The sequence below is a fragment of the Lonchura striata genome, chromosome 20, assembly GCF_050655825.1.
Source record: "Lonchura striata isolate lonStrDom1 chromosome 20, ASM5065582v1, whole genome shotgun sequence".
Classification (NCBI taxonomy): domain Eukaryota; kingdom Metazoa; phylum Chordata; class Aves; order Passeriformes; family Estrildidae; genus Lonchura; species Lonchura striata.
Window position 1 is genome coordinate 1,771,189 of NC_140722.1, and position 8,664 is coordinate 1,779,852.

Sequence of the window (8,664 nt, forward strand, 5' to 3'; positions counted from 1 at the left end):
GCACGGAGAGGCACCTCTGGAGCAGAGAGTCGCCGGTCCAGGCTCGGCTCCACCGTTTCCCTCCTCTCCTTGCCCATTTCCCATTTCCCATGCTGCCTCACTATCTTTCCAGCTAATTACTCCCGCTCCTGCGGGCATGGGCCACATGGCAGCTGGCATCTGCACTGGCTCCAGAAACGACCTTGGCTGCTCAGGGACAGCAGGAGCCTTTCTGCCTCCCGGGCTTCTCCTGAGGCTGACAAGGATGCTCCAGTGGGAGGGATGAGAAGCCCTTCCAGCCCCAGGAACACTTCCAGCCCCAAGGAGCCCTTCCAGCCCCAGGAACACTTCCAGCCCCAGGAACACTTCCAGCCATTCTGCCAGCTCTGCTCTCCCTGCTTGGGGACACTGACCTGTGGCTCCCTCCCGTGCTGGGGATCTTGGTCACCTCCCCCAGGACACCTAGCACTGCCTCCCTGCAGAAATTCCCACTTTCACAGGCTTGGAAATCTTTCTCCCGTATTTCCCACGCCGGTTTTGTGGCAGCACAGCCTTGAGCCAGGTGTGGCTGCATCCCCATGCCAGCTGTGCCATGGAGAGGGGGCTCAGTGCAGAGAGCTTCGGGAGGAGCAAGGGCTTGGTGTGGGGTCCTTAGGGAGCAACCTGGGGTGGCATTGCTGCCACTGTCACAGCCTGTCTTCCCTGGTGTGGGGAGAGGTAGAGCAGAGAGGAGGCAGCCACAGAAGCTCTCTCCGATGGCGGCCCCTGAGAACACCCGACAGAACAGTCCTGAGCACCCGGGAGACTTCCCAGGAGGGGAGGGAGCTGTCAGCTGGCACACGGCTGCCAGGCAGAGCCTGGGGCTGGAGGCTGGGCTTGCTGGCCCCAGACAGGGACGGGTCCAGCTGAGGTCATGGGCAGTGATGGGACATGCATGGGAACGAGCTGGGCATCCCCTCCTGGGCAGAGGCGGGGACATGGGGACACCTCTGGCACCTTGCACCCTGCGCTGCTGGGAGGGAGGGCAGGACAGGCAGCACTGGGGGCTGGACACGCCGAGGGACTCCAGGGAATGGGGGTCCCAGGGGCTGTCCCCCCTCAGGAGCCGGGGCAGTGCCTGGCCAGGTCTTTCACACCTTCCTGTCCTGACCTGGCTGCCAAAGGCTCGGCAGCTTCCCAAGCTCCTGTGGCCCCTGGGGAAATGCCCCCTCCAGACTGGGCTGCCCGGGGCGGAGGTGCCGGACTCTGCGGGAGCTCGGGCAGTGCCACACAGGTCACTGTGTGTCCCCACACTGGGGAGCACAGCAGCTCCTCCTGCCTGGCTGCTGCCTTCACCTCCAGCCCCACCGTGGCACAGCTGTGCTTGTGTGGGGGTTTCCCTCAGTCTCCCCTGCAAACCTATCCATCCTTTGCCTTAAAACAATAACCAAGGCCCTGCCACGAGGGGCTCGCTCCTGCCCTGCTGCAATAGAGGGAAGATGAAAAGACCAGGAGAAAATTTGCTTCTCTAGCACTTCACTGTTGCTCCAGCTCTGTGCCCTCCATCCTTATTCCTCATTCACCTTTCCAGGAGCTGTCTGCAACCCTTTGATAACTCCCTCCTGTCTTCCAAAGCCATGTCCCCTCCTGCCTGCACCGCCAGAGACACGTCACACATCCCTGTGATGTCAGGGTAATGTACAGACAACCCTGTGTGTGTGTGTGACAAACAGCAACAGCCAGCTCTGTCCCAGATCTGCTAATTCAAGAAGAAAAGAGGCAAAAAGACATGTTAAAATGAATTCTTGCTGTCCAACATACACACACGGCTGGTCTGGGCAGACTGAGCCCCCCAAGTGGCCAGTGCCAAGGCTGAGCCAGGGATGTACAGGGTCCCACTGACCCCCACCCTCCTGAGCCCTGGGGACAGCCCTGGCAGGTCTCTGTGCCCAGAAGTGCCACCTTGCAGCCTGGGCAGAGTGTGGGGCAGCTGTCCAGTGTCCCCTTACAGCAAACCAAGCAGCTCCACCCCAGGTTTGCCCTAAGGCAGTGTGAGGATGGATTTGCAGGAAGCCCTCAAACCCACTGGCAGGGCAGGTGCCAGGGCTGTCCTGATGAGCTTGGCATCCCCACATCCCACCCCAGCCCTGCTCCAGTGCCTGTGGAGCCCCCAGAAACCTTCCACTGTTCCCCCTCCCCAGCCCCTCTGACTGAGGAGGGGTTTCTCTGATCCAAGTGAGCCAACACATTCCTGGTTAGGATGGAGGATGAGCCCCTGCTCTGCCCTGCCCTGCCAGCATGGTAGCAGCCCTGGCTCCAGCCTCCAGCCCTGGCCTCAGAAAACCTCCCCAGCCCCGGGGACCAAGCCCTGACCCCTCCAATCCCACACAGCCTGGGATCTTCACAGGCAGGAGCCATCCTAGGAGTGCTTTGGATGTATCCAGCATCCAAGGATTGATGGCCAGACACAGAATTCTGTTCCCACACCCTCGGGTCTCCCCTGGCTCTTGGCCTAGGTGCCAGCAGGGTCACACCCCACTGCAGACGGGGCATGCTGTGACTGTGGAGGATGGACAGAGCAGCTCAGCAGGGCCCAGGAGCCCCTCCAGCCCCCTAACCCTGTGGGAAGCAGCACCAGGAAAGCAGGCAGAGCTCAGCGTCCTTCCCCTCCCCTCCTCTCAGAGCCCAACACCGTTTCCTTTCCATCCTCACATGCTGCTCCTGCAGTGGCTCCACAACCAGCCTGGCACACTGCTGACCCCTTCCATTCCCCAGGCCCCTCTGCAGGAGCCAGAGCTGCGTGTGCTGCACACGGAGGAGACGGGTCCGATCCCACCAAGCCCGGCCCACCCGGCCCGGCGGCGATGCTGGTGTCCCCATTCCCTCCTCCTGCCAGGAGGGAAGGCAGGACCTGCTTTGGGCCAGCCCTGCTCTGCCTAAAGCAGCCACTGATGCCCGGGGCCATCAACTCCTCCCGGGGAGCGTGAGGAGCGTGGCAGGCTGGCAGGCAAGCCCACGGCAGTGATGAGGCTCCGTGTGACTGCCTCAGGCTCTTGCTCATCCCGGCTCCCTGACTCACAGCCCTGGCTCTGCGGGAGGGCCGGGGGTGTGGGGGACACTCACCCAAGCACGGGGGTCAGGCTGGGACCTTCTGCCATCAGCAGGCACCGAACAGCAGGTCCCACTGGGGGCCAGAGCAGAGCAGTGAGCTGGGCATGCTGTTGGGACAGGCCACAGAGCTGGACATTCCTCTCTGGATCTCGGAACGACGTGCACAGACACCCTGCTCCACGGTGACCCCGTTCCACACAGTGACCCTGCTCCGGGGTGATGTGACACTGTGACACTGCTCCATGTGATGGCCCAGATCTGCATGGTGATCCTGTCCCACAGGGTGATCCCGTCCCACAGGGTGACCCTGCTCCACACAGTGACCCTGCTCCTTGGAGAGAGACTTGCTGCATGATGCCCCTGCTCTGGATATTGTCCTTGCTCCACTGTGGCCCTGCTCCACGTGGTGACCCCACTCCTGTGCTTTGTCCCCTGCAAGCCACCACAGCCAGGCCTGGCTCGAGGCTTGTTTTCCAGTTCACCCCCAAAGGAGCTCTCCTCTCCTGACCCAGAACTTTCTGTAGGAGCAGGGACTGCAGTGAGAGCAGCTCCTGAGGCTCCTCAGTCCCTCCTCCGGCCATGCTGTCCCTCCATCCCACAGACACCTCTTGCTGTTCCTCCAGGAGCTGGGGGCTCTCACCACCCCCCCCATGGACACTGTCTTGGGGTGCAGCTGTGGGGTGGGTTACAAGAACAAGCTCCAAAACTGGAGCATGTGGCTCCTGAAGGCTCCAGTGACTGCAGCCTCCCTCAAATTCGCTCCCTTTCTCCTTTTCCCTCTGGCTCTGGTGCCGATCCTCGGCATCGGGGGAGCTGCGGGGGTTTGGGACTCGGGGTAGCACGGACGAGGTGATGTTCTCGCGGTCCGCGCTGCTCACCTCCCTCCCGGCACGCCGCAGCCAGCTGTGGCCCGTTAATGGCAATGCGGGAGGGAGGCCGGGTTTATCCGAGCCGGAGTCAGCGGAGCCCGGCTCGTCATTAGCGGTGAGCAAAGCGCGGTGAGTCACTGCTGCCATTAGCAGGGACATGCAGCAGCAGAGCTCCTGCAGCCCGAGCTCCTGCCTTCCACCGGCGGCTCTGTCCCCGCCCGCGCGGGTGGCTGTCCCCAGCGCCGTGTCCCCGGCGCTGACACCCTCGGCCGTGCCTGCCCCGCTGCCCCGAGCTTCCCGGCGGCTCCGGGACACCGGCCTTTCCAAAGCTCAATGCATGCAGGACACTTGTGCTTCTCCCCAGCTCACTGATGCCGCAGACACGGCCAGCACGGAGCTCCTCGGTGCCACCCTGCTGAGGGCAATGTGACCCTGTCCCACTGCTGCTGCCCTGGCTCTGTCACAGCCTGACGCTGCTGTCACCTCTGCCCATGAACCCAGAGTTACTTGTGAGCCCAGCACCCGAGGCCACCCTGTCACCACTGCCTGTCACCTTCCCCGGGCTCAGGCCCACTCCTCACCACAGCCACTGTTCCATCCACTGCTCCTGCAGAGCAGGGGAGCTGCTGGGAGCCCTGGGAGCCCAGCTCCATCCCCAGCCCCAAGCCCAGCTCCATCCCCAGCCCCGAGCCCAGCTCCATCCCCAGCTCTGAGCCCAGCTCCATCCCCAGCCCCGAGCCCAGCTGAATACTCATCTCTGAGCCCAGCTCCATCCTCAGCTCTGAGCCCAGCTCTATCCTCAGCCCCGAGCCCAGCTCCATCCCCAGCCCCAAGCCCAGCTCCATCCCCAGCCCCAAGCCCAGCTCCATCCCCAGCCCTGAGCCCAGCTCCATCCCCAGCCCCGAGCCCAGCTCCATGCCCAGCCCCGAGCCCAGCTCCATCCTCAGCTCTGAGCCCAGCTCCATTCTCAGCTCTGAGCCCAGCTCCATTCCCAGCTCTGAGCCCAGCTCCATCCCCAGCTCTGAGCCCAGCTCCATCCCCAGCTCTGAGCCCAGCTCCATCCCCAGCCCTGAGCCCAGCTCCATCCTCAGCCCCGAGCCCAGCTCCATCCCCAGCTCTGAGCCCAGCTCCATCTTCAGCTCTGAGCCCAGCTCCATCCCCAGCCCCGAGCCCAGCTGAATACTCAGCCCTGAGCCCAGCTCCATCCTCAGCCCCGAGCCCAGCTCCATCCTCAGCCCCGAGCCCAGCTCCATCTTCAGCCCCGAGCCCAGCTGAATACTCATCTCTGAGCCCAGCTCCATCCCCAGCTCTGAGCCCAGCTCCATGCCCAACCCTGGGAGCTCCATGCCCAGCTCTGAGCCCAGCTCCGTGCCCAGCCCTGCCTTGCTCCTGAGCTCTGTCCTAGGCCCATGCAGAAGCTCTGGCATGGTTCAGCCGTGGCTCACACCAGACTCCTGCTCCACAGGTGGCTCTGGCCAGCCCAGCTCAGCCTCTCCCTGCCCATCCCACCCAGAGCTGCTCCTGCTCTCTGCCTTGTCTTCTCACCTCAGACCCTCTCCCCCTCTTCTTTCACTTCCAGTTTTTAAACATTTTGCCTTTTTTTCCATCCCTCTCCTCCAGGTCTCATTTTATCCTCAGCACAGAGAAGACAAACACCAGCACACCTAAGAGCAGAGCCCTGCTGGGATGGCTTTGCCCTGGGGGTAACCTGGCCCAAGCCCATCCCAGCTCCAGTGTGCCCCTACCCAGCTGGTTTGCTGAGGCTGCAAAGGGCCCTGGTGACCAGGTACAGTGTCCTGCCACTGCCACCACCACAGGGACAGCAGGACCTGTGACCCTGCTGCTGGGGGTGCTGTGCTGGGTGCCACCAACAAGAAATGAAAATGCCAAAACTCTGAAGGAAGAAGAAGACTCATGGAGGCTGAGAGGGGAGAGCAATTTCTGCAGCACTAGGAGGAGCCTGGGCATGGCCCTGCTCCCTGCCCTGCCCCACGCTGCCACCCCCATGTCCTGCCCAGGCTCCAGGGCGAGACACTCCGATCCTCCTATTCAAACGGATTACAAATTACTGTCTGATCTACTAATTAGGACGGGAAGATGAGTGTGCTTCTGACAGTGCTGTTTAGCAGCCATTTGGAAATGGCTGGGAAGGCAGTGTGGCCACGGTGATGGCCACATCTGCTGCAGCAGCGAGCCCGGGACCAGCCCTGCTGCCAGCAGCTCTGCCCCATCCCAGAGCTGCTCCTCTGCTCCTGCCCCGCTGCAGAGCCCCCCTGGCTCCCAAGGATGCCCCCAGGCCAGTTGGCTCCGGGCCCGCTGCCATTACTCTGTATTTATTTAACCAAATTAAACCCTGCTTAGTGGGGCCGGCGAAGGCAGGGCAGGCAAATCGGATCTGCTGCTGCTGCCGGGGAAGGGCAGCCCAGCGCCGGGCTGGGGCCACCACTGCGGCCCCTGGGGGCACCTGGAGCCTCCTCGGGACTGGAAGTCCCTGCAGGGGCTCGGCAGCAGCACAAGCAGCCCAGCTCCCCGGCACCCTGGCCTGCTGGGTGCCAGGGGCTGGCTCCGCTGGGAAGGACTCCAAGAGCAAAGCTCCATGCAGAGCCCTGGGGCGTGGGGTGCAGCCAGGCATGGCCACAGCTCCCAGAGGAGCCCCCAGCCCTGTGCCCACCTGATGGCAGGGGCAGCCACCCGTAGGTTCTGGGCGATGCCAGGCGTGTGGGGCTGCTCTGGACCCCTCCTTCAGGCAGTGCCCAGGCACAGGAGACTGCCCCAGCCCAGGACAGCCCCTGTGGCCCCTGTAGCTCCCCTCTCCCGGGTGAGAAATCTGCTCTGGGTCAGGCAGGAGCCCGGCAGGACCCAGGAACACCTCAGGAACAGCTCTACAGCCTTGGCCTTCCCAAAACTCATCCGCTCCCCAGCATCAGAGCCCTTCCAAACCCCACCCCTGTGACGGGCACAGGAGGCTCAGCTCCCTCTGACGTGCTCCAAGGCTTTTCACGGGACAGAGCACAGAGCCAGCAGCACAAGCCACATCCCCAGGGCACCAGGGCAGGGATCCCCCTGCTCTCCAGCCCACTGAGACCCCCTTGGGATCTCCCAGCCTGCTGCCCCTGGGCACTGGGCCAGTCCTGGCACAGCATCACCCAGCACAGGATTGCACAGCCCTGGAAGGCAGAGGAAGGGGGGAAGCCTCAGGTGCAGGCACAGGCACCCAGAGAGGAGCAGCTTCACCAGAGAGCCTGGCCCAGCCATCGCCAGAGGAGTTACAGTGTCATTAATGAATGCTTTCCATTTTAATGAAGTTAATCTACCTCTAAAAGCTTTTTATGCCCACAAACATATGAACTGAGAGAGAACAGGACCTGCAGCCACATTTATACAGCATTTGAGCACGGTTTTCCAGCCACCTATTTCCCAGCAAAGCAGCTGGGGAAAGAAAATCCCCTGATGAGGCTGCAGCCCCTCCACTGTGCCAGTTACTCTTGGAGATCCATCTTTTCCCAGGAAAAGTGAGATGCTACATTCCCATTATGATAAAAGTTAGAAAAACAGTGAATTTCAGTGACAAAATAGATATTGTCTTTTCTCAGCTGGGGAGGAGATGTTGCTGGCAGGAGGAGGTGCTCAGGGGGGTGATGAGAAGCCCCTGCCCAGCACAGCCCCCGGCCCTGGGCTCTCCCAGTCCCCCCTGCTCCCATGCCAGCCCATGGTGCCAGCCAGGCTCTCACAGCAGGAGCTGGGCTGGGGCTGCCTCCAGCCCCCAGCAGGTCCCTGCCTGCTTTGCCAGCTAAGGATCATCTTCCCAATCTCCTGTTACTCCTGGACAGGGTGCAGGTGCCCTGGGTTTGATTCTCTGTCTTCTTTCCAGTTTCACCTTTCCCACCACTGGGAAAAACAGGAGAGTTGGAGCTGAATTTGAACCTGGCATGACCTCCTCAAACGCACAGGTCCGGATTTGTTCCTCCCTCCTCCTTGTGGAATGCCCTGTGGCACTGGTCCTGTGAACGCCCTTCCCCAGCAATGCCAGCCCAGGTCTCAGTGCCAGCAGCCCCCTGGGGAGCTGCTCCTTGCTTCCTGCAGGGGAGGACAGGCACAGCCACCCCCCCAAAAACATCCAGCCGAGCAGAAACCTTCCCATCCCAGCTGCAGAGTGAGGGAGGAGCAGGAATGGCACTGCAGAAGCAAACACGTCCCAGGACAGGACAGGTGCCCCCAGGAGAGGCTCCGAGGTTCCTGCGGTGGCCTAGGTGAGGGGTCCCTGCATGAGGGATGGTCTGGAGCTCTCCCTGCCCACAAAGCCCCCACTGAGACCCCGTTTGAGGGGTGCCTGAGCTGGGTCTGGGGCAGAGCTGAGTCCTCTCTAGCTGCTTTGCTCTCCCCACCATTCTGTCTTTCCAAACAAAATTGCCTCTCCCTGCAGCCTGCCCTGGCCTCTGGCAGCACTGCCAGGGCAGGAGATGCCCTGTGCCCTGGGAGCCCCCAGCAGCACCCACCCCTGCTCCTCTCACACCGCTCCCACAGCTCTGACACAGCCCAGTGGGTCTCAGGAAAACCTGGGAGGTTCCCAACACCCTCCCTACCCTGGAGCCTTGCCAGAGGCTGCTACAGGGTCCCTCCTGTGCCAGCACCGAGGCAGGACAACCCCAGCTGCGTCCCAGAGCTCAGGGCACTGAGCAGGGCCAGCACCCAGGGCTCCTCCTCCCACCCAGTTCCCCAAAAGCCA